We start from the raw sequence: 7,083 nt of genomic DNA, 5'->3' as shown, positions 1-7,083 counted from the left end.
CTTCTATAACAAGGCAGTTAGCAGAATTTAAAGAGATGCTACAAGAAACCAAAAATGCTAATAAGGATATGGAATCACAATTGAATCAGACAAAATAGCAGTTATCAAAACAGATAACAGAAGAGTGCCAAGCAGTTCAATTAAAAAGTGGAAAAATATTAAATACCTCAACTCAAAGTAGCAGAAAGCCAAGAAAAGAACAGCTGACAGAGGATGAGCAACCTGCTACCCAAAATTCCTCTGAGGACAGTAAGAGCCCAGAGAGGAATAATTCTGGCGTTCAAACACCAGAAAAGGGTGAAAAACTGGCATTAAACGCCCAGTGGATGCCCAGTTCTGGCGTTCAAATGCCAGAAAAGGGTGAAAAATTGGCGTTAAATGCCCAGTCCATGTCCAGTTCTGGCATTCAAACGCCAGAAAGGGGAGGGAATCTGGCGTTAAATGCCCATCCAGCTGACAAACCCCAATTTGACGGTTTGTTTTGCATTGAATTTAGAACATTTTGATAACCTTTTGTCACATTTAGCCTAAGAATTAGCATGGTCTTGTTATCTCCTCCATAATTGTGCTTAAGTGTAAAAACATGCTTTTTAAGCCTTATCTTGATGAATTCTAGTTTCTGTTTGATTCCATAAGATGCCTTGATGTGTTTGCTAGTAACCTCAGGTTGAAATAGGCTAGGCATGGATCAAAGGAAGCAAGGAAGGAAGCATACAAGTGGGGAGAAGCATAAAAAGTCAAAGAAGCAAAGTCAGCCATGCACGCGCATGCGCACAAAGCGCTCGCGCGTACATTGCAGAATCGACCAGGGACGCGCACGCGTACCATGCGCGCACGCACCGATGCTGGCACATGACCTCATTAATGCAACACGTGCCTGGCGATTTGAGAGGGTTTCTGAACCCATTTTTGGCGCCAAATTGCTAAGGGAAAGGAATAAAAGGAGGAAGGATTAAGGGGAAGGCATCATTTTTTATCACTTAGGATTTTGATGACTTGAAACTAATCATTTTTTTGAGTTGAGTTTAGTTTAATTTTTAGAGGGAAAGTTAGTTTTAGAGAGAGAAGCTCTCACTTCTCTCTAGGATTAGGAATTAGGATTAGGATTAGTTCTTAGCTCTAGGTTTCAATTCATGCCTTCTTCTACTTTTGATTCTCAATTCTTGTTGTTACACTCATCTCCCTCTATTCTTTTGTTGTAATCTCCTCTATTTTGTTTTCATGCTTTGTTGTAGATCTACTTTTGTTCCTTCTCTTCTCTTTCAATTCAATTAGAGGTAATTCATAATAATTGTGTTCCTTTTGATTGTTGTTATTGATTGTTAGATTTCATTGTTGTTATCCATTTACTATGCTTTTCTTTATTGCCTCCCAAGTGTTTGATGAAATGCTTGGTTGGATTTTAGTGTAGATTTTGTTCCTCTTGGCTATGGTAGAGTAATTAGTGATGCTTGAGTTATCTAATTCCTTTGTTGATTGACAATTAGAAGTTGCTAATTGATTTGGATACCACTAAAGCTAGTCTTTCCCTTGGGAGTTGGCTAGGACTTGTGGAATCAAGTTGATTCATCCACTTGACTTTCCTCCATTATTAGAGGTCAACTAAGTGGTAGCAATGGACAATTGTGGTCACAATTGAGGAGGATAAATAGGATGGGACTTCTAGTTCTCATACCTTGCCAAGAGTTTTGTTAGTTGTTAGTTTATTTTCTTTACAATTTATGTTTCTTGTCTAAAACCTCAAAACCCCAAAATACAACTCATAACCAATAACAAGACACTTTGTTGCAATTCCTAGGGAGAACGACCCGAGGTCCAATACTTCGGTTTATAAATTTTAGGGGTTTGTACTAGTGACAAACAACTTTTTGTATGAAAGGATTAGTGATTGGTTTAGAAACTATACTTGCAACGAGAATTCATTTGTGAAATTCTATACCATCAAAAATCCATTCGTCAAAATGGCGCCGTTGCCGGGGACTTGCAATGGTGTTATGTTATTGGTTATTGTACATATGTGAATAGTGCAAATAGTTTGTCTTTTGCTTGTTTACTAGATTTTGTTAGTTTTATTTTGTTTTTCTATAATGAATTCTCACTTTGGCTATGAGTTTGGCTCTAATTGTGTTGTAGGGAATGTGAACTTCAATGCTAACATGTACCAAGGATGGAACACTCCAAGATGGGAGGAGCCTCAAGGAATTGATCACTCCTATTGGCATCAACCTCCGGACACTTATAGGTATAATTTCCGTCCTAATGCATGCCAACTTAGCGGCTATGATGATTCTTTTTGTGACACTCAACAACCACCATCATATGCCTATGAATCTCATCCTCAACATGAACCTCAACCATTCTCACAAGCCTTTCATCACCAAGCACTACCCTATGACCCTTATCCATCATATAACCAATCACCCATACCACATCCTTGTGATCATTATGAGCAAGAACCTTTAGAACCACCACAACCCTATCAAGATTACTACCATGAACCACCTCAACCCTCACCATCTCCATACCCTTACCAAGAAGAACCACCTTCCTACTATGAACCCTCTCTCCAAAATAATGAACCTTCCTATTCACCCCAAGCCCCAATAGACGATCCTCTCACTTTGTTACTCCAAGGACAAGAAACCATGAAGCGGGATACACTTGAGTTTGTGACCAATTTGACCAAGGTGGTGCACACTTTAACCCACCAATGCTTGAATACTCAAGGTACTTCCGTGACCACATGTGAAAAGTCAAAAGAAGAGCAAAGCATGAAGGAGAAATTGGAAAATTCGGTGGAGAAGGAGGAGTCAAATTTTGTGTTGGAACAATTGGAGGAGCCTATGATCATTGAAGAAAAGGAAGAGGTGGTTGAAGATTTAGGAGATGTTGAAAGTCCAAGGGAATGTAGCATCATGGAGAACTCTTCCAAGAAGCTTGATATTGATGTTGAGGAGGGTGTGCAATCTCCAAGGCATATCATCGTTGGAGACTTGGAAGAAGTTTATCAAGAAATGGATTCAATCATAGATGAATTGCTCTCTACAATGGAATCCTCCCCCGTTGGACATGGAGTTGAAATTATAGAAGAGTGTGCACAACCTCCCAAGGAAGATGAGAAGGGCATGGTGTATATTGAAATTGAAGAGTATGAAGAGGTTGATCAAGAGATGACCTTGTTCATCAATGAATTTCTATCCAAAATTGAATTGCCTCTCACTAAACAAGATGAAGTTCTTGAAGATAACACCAAGCCACGTAACAAAGAGGATGAGGTTGAAGGTGAAGAAAATTGTGAAGAGATGGAAACAACTAAAGAGGAGCACAAGAGAGTGGACCTTGCATGGTCCAAGTGTGGGGAAGTCTCCCTTCCCAAGTTACCATCCAATACAACATTTAAGTGGGTAAAATCTCTATCTCTAAGCTTTAATCTCTCGCTTAAATATGGTTTGCTTGAAAATGATGGTCAACTTAGAACTCTTTGTGGAATTAAACGTAAAAACGAGTTGTGTAGTGGTTGGAAAGTAGGTGTTAAGCTTATCAAGGCCAAGGCCTCAAGGTATAGGGATGATGTTGGGACAAGAACTGCTTCATATGGATCTAGGAGGAAGCATTGGTGGAGTAAAGAGAATTCTATGTGTCAATTACCTTTATGTCAACCGCTCATCCGACAAAACCATGAAACTCAACTAACGGACGGATGTGAAGACAAGATATGGGATCCCGGTTCGCTATGTAAAGACCAACTATGGGGACTCATATCTTGGGTAGAACTTTGCCCAAGCTTGATGAAAAGGGTTGGAAATTCTGTCAACCAATTGAGGAGCAAAGATCCTTGGAGATTCAAGGATGAGTACAAACACAAGCCACCATGACAATAAGCATCTCAAAATGTCCAACTTAAGGACTTAAACTAAAAGTGCTAGGTGGGAGACACCCCACCATGGTAAACTCTTTCCATTCCCTTTTAAATTTGCCTAATAAGTGATTTGAGTTACCATTGTAGGTAGATGTTTCATACAAATTTGTTTGTACAATTTAATTGTTAGCTTAGTCACATGCATGTTGTGTTTAGTAGTAGATGAATAATATCAAAAATTGCATTTTTTTGAATTCTATGATGGTTGAGTGAATAAGAGTTGTGAACACTACGGGGAGCACCCAGCAAGTTTTTTTTCCAAAAAAAAAAAAGGGGGCGCGCAGACGCGCACTACGTGCGGGCGCGCCGACTGTTAGATCCTGGAAGTTCGTGCAGACGCGCACCTGCCGCATCCGCGCCGATTTGCTGCTGCAAATGATTGGGCCAAACCCCAGAGAGTTAAGCCATTTCTGGGCTAGCTCTAGGCCCCAGGCCCAACCCCATCTGCGCGAGCGCACGCATCGCGCCAGCGCGCCATTTCACAAATTCGTCAATGTACGCGGACGCGCACTTGCCGCGCGCGCGTCCTTGCGTGGTGTCACCAAACTAAGCCATGGACCAGAGAGTTGGGCGTGCCTCAAGCCCATTCTAAGCCTAAGGCCCAATCTCATGTACGCGTGCGCGCATGGTACGCGCACGCGCCCCTGCCTCATATGCCACCCCACGTTAGCGCGCACTGTACGCTCACGCGTGGATCACCATCCCCCTCAATTCACGCGGACGCGTATATGCCGCGTGCGCGCGAACCTCGTGGCGCGACTCCCAGGCCATTCTCCAGAGAGTTAGGCCTGAGTTGGGCCAACTCCAAGCCCCTGGCCCAACTCCATGCACGCGTGCGCGCACGGTACGCGCACGCGTCCTTTCCTCTTTCTGCTCATCCCCGCTTAAGCGCGTTGTACGCGCACGCGTAGGGTCCACATTCTCTCAATGGGCGCGGACGCGCAAGGTGCGCACGCGCGCCAATTCAAAAATAGGGATAACCCTAGCTCGCGAAGCACACTGCGCAGTCGCGCACCCCAACCTCCAACCTCATCTTCTTCTTCTCCTCGCCCCAACTGTCATCGCAGCAGCAACACCGGCCGCCGCCACGCCATCTTCACCGCCGGCGACTCGCCCTCCCTCATCATCACCTTCTCTTCCCCCTCTCACCACCACCCATTCTCTCTCTCTCTCACTCCTCTCTTCCTCCTCCCGGCCGAACTCCCACCGCGCCACCGTCTCCGCCTCCGCGCCGCCATCACCGCCTTCCTCTCTCTCTCTTCCCTTCTCTCCTACTCCTCTGACCGACTCACCCTCTCACCATCGCCGTCCCCCCGCCCTTCAGTTTCTCGAACCACCGCGCCACCGTTCACGGCGGTGCCAATCTATCTCTGCTGCCCTATCGTCGTTTCCCCCTTTTCCATTTTCAATTTTCCCGGCTCCCAGGTTCCTGCTCCATTTCTGCTATCTCTGTTTCTATTTTCCCTTTTTTTTATTTGTTCAATTATGTTAGTTCCTAGAATTGCATGTTAATTAGCTAAATTCCAATTTTGCATGTTAGGTTAGATAGAAATAATTGCGGTTAGGTAGCTAGGGCTGGATAGAGGATTCTAGGCCTGATAAGTGCTCCGTATGTGCTTACTCGCTGTCTGTTTCTCTGAATGTTGTATGCTGATTTTGGATTGTTTTTATGCATTCCTTGTCGACTGAATGTCATACAACCACTGCTTTGCCTAATTGATGTTGTTCTCCATGCCAATTATGCTATTTTGCTATCCGGGAACGTCCAATTTTAAGCCGGAATGCTGCCCGATTTTCAAGTGAAATAGTTTCATTTTGATCTTTATTTCAGTTTTGGGCAAATTTCCGTTTCCTTTTTGACTTCCCGGATTTGCACAATCATCGTGAACATGAACCGCAACTTCTCGTTCAATTGAGCCTATATATCATCATATCACTAATCCACTTTTCTAACTCACTAATTTCTTTCACCATTTTACTTACACTCACTTTTAACCCTCTTTAACAATTCTTTCATGAATATGATGATATTAGTGCCTTTTGCATATGAGGTGTTACCTTTAATGAGGATTACGGTTTTGGTTCAGTCACTTATGCTTACTTGTTCACTTTTACATATTCAGTGCAACATCATGATTGCTCTTTGATAATGGTATCCTGAACATGTCTTCTTTGTTACATGCTAAATGTTTTATATATTCTATCACCTTTTTCAGGATGACGGATAAAGGCAAAGCCATAGCCACCGCCTCCAAGAAGAGAAAACACTCTACCCCCCCATTCCTTCCATCTACAAGAACTATGCTAGGAATCCATTGCAGGACGAGGATAAAGAGAATCAGCAGTTGCCTTCTACCAATCCTGGCAAATTCCCCAATCTCTACTGTGAGCTTCGGTTCTCTAGATATCGAACCACGAAGCTAAATATTGAGAAGAAGTTGCTCCTACCTAATGATGTGAGACGGCGCATTAATGGTCGGATCCTTGAGTTAGGTATTGACTTTGTTGACCGGGATTTGGGTGACATTAATATATCTTGGGTGAAGGAATTCTACTGCAACTTCTTCCGTCCGACCTTGGATTCAGTTCAGCTGAGGGGTAGAGAGATTATGCTCACCGAGGCCGCCATTGGGGAGGCATTACATTGCCGATACATTCCGCATGACCAGTGTGCCCATCATCAGGCTGAGATAGCCATCCATACCATGACTTTTGATTATGAGGCGCTTCGGCGCGTGATTGGGATACCGGAGGCTTCATGGGTTATGGACGCGGGCAACACCAAGCCGAAGGGGATGTTATTCACTCATTTGACTAGGGAGGCCAGGACTTGGCAGATGATCTTCGCCCACTACGTCCTGCCTACCACCCACTTTTCTGAGGTCCCCATGGAGATGCTTCTGCTGATCGGGTGTGTTATGGAGGGGAAGGATGTCTCCTTCCCTAGACTTATCCGACAGTGCATGTGGCGGGCGCATATTCGTGGCCTACTTCCGTTTCCTACATTGGTCACGAGTATGGCAGCCTTGGCTGATGTCCCGTGGTAAGATGATGATGTGCGACCACCACTAGCTGATGCAGATGACAGGGAGATTACTATCCCCTGGGGTGTTTGGGTGCACGAGAAGCCACCTGCTAGCCGCCGCTCTCGGGCTAGGGCTGTC

Source organism: Arachis hypogaea, chromosome 12, assembly GCF_003086295.3.
Source record: "Arachis hypogaea cultivar Tifrunner chromosome 12, arahy.Tifrunner.gnm2.J5K5, whole genome shotgun sequence".
Lineage (NCBI taxonomy): Eukaryota > Viridiplantae > Streptophyta > Magnoliopsida > Fabales > Fabaceae > Arachis > Arachis hypogaea.
The sequence above is the reverse complement of the archived record's forward strand: the minus strand, read 5'-3'. Positions refer to the sequence as shown.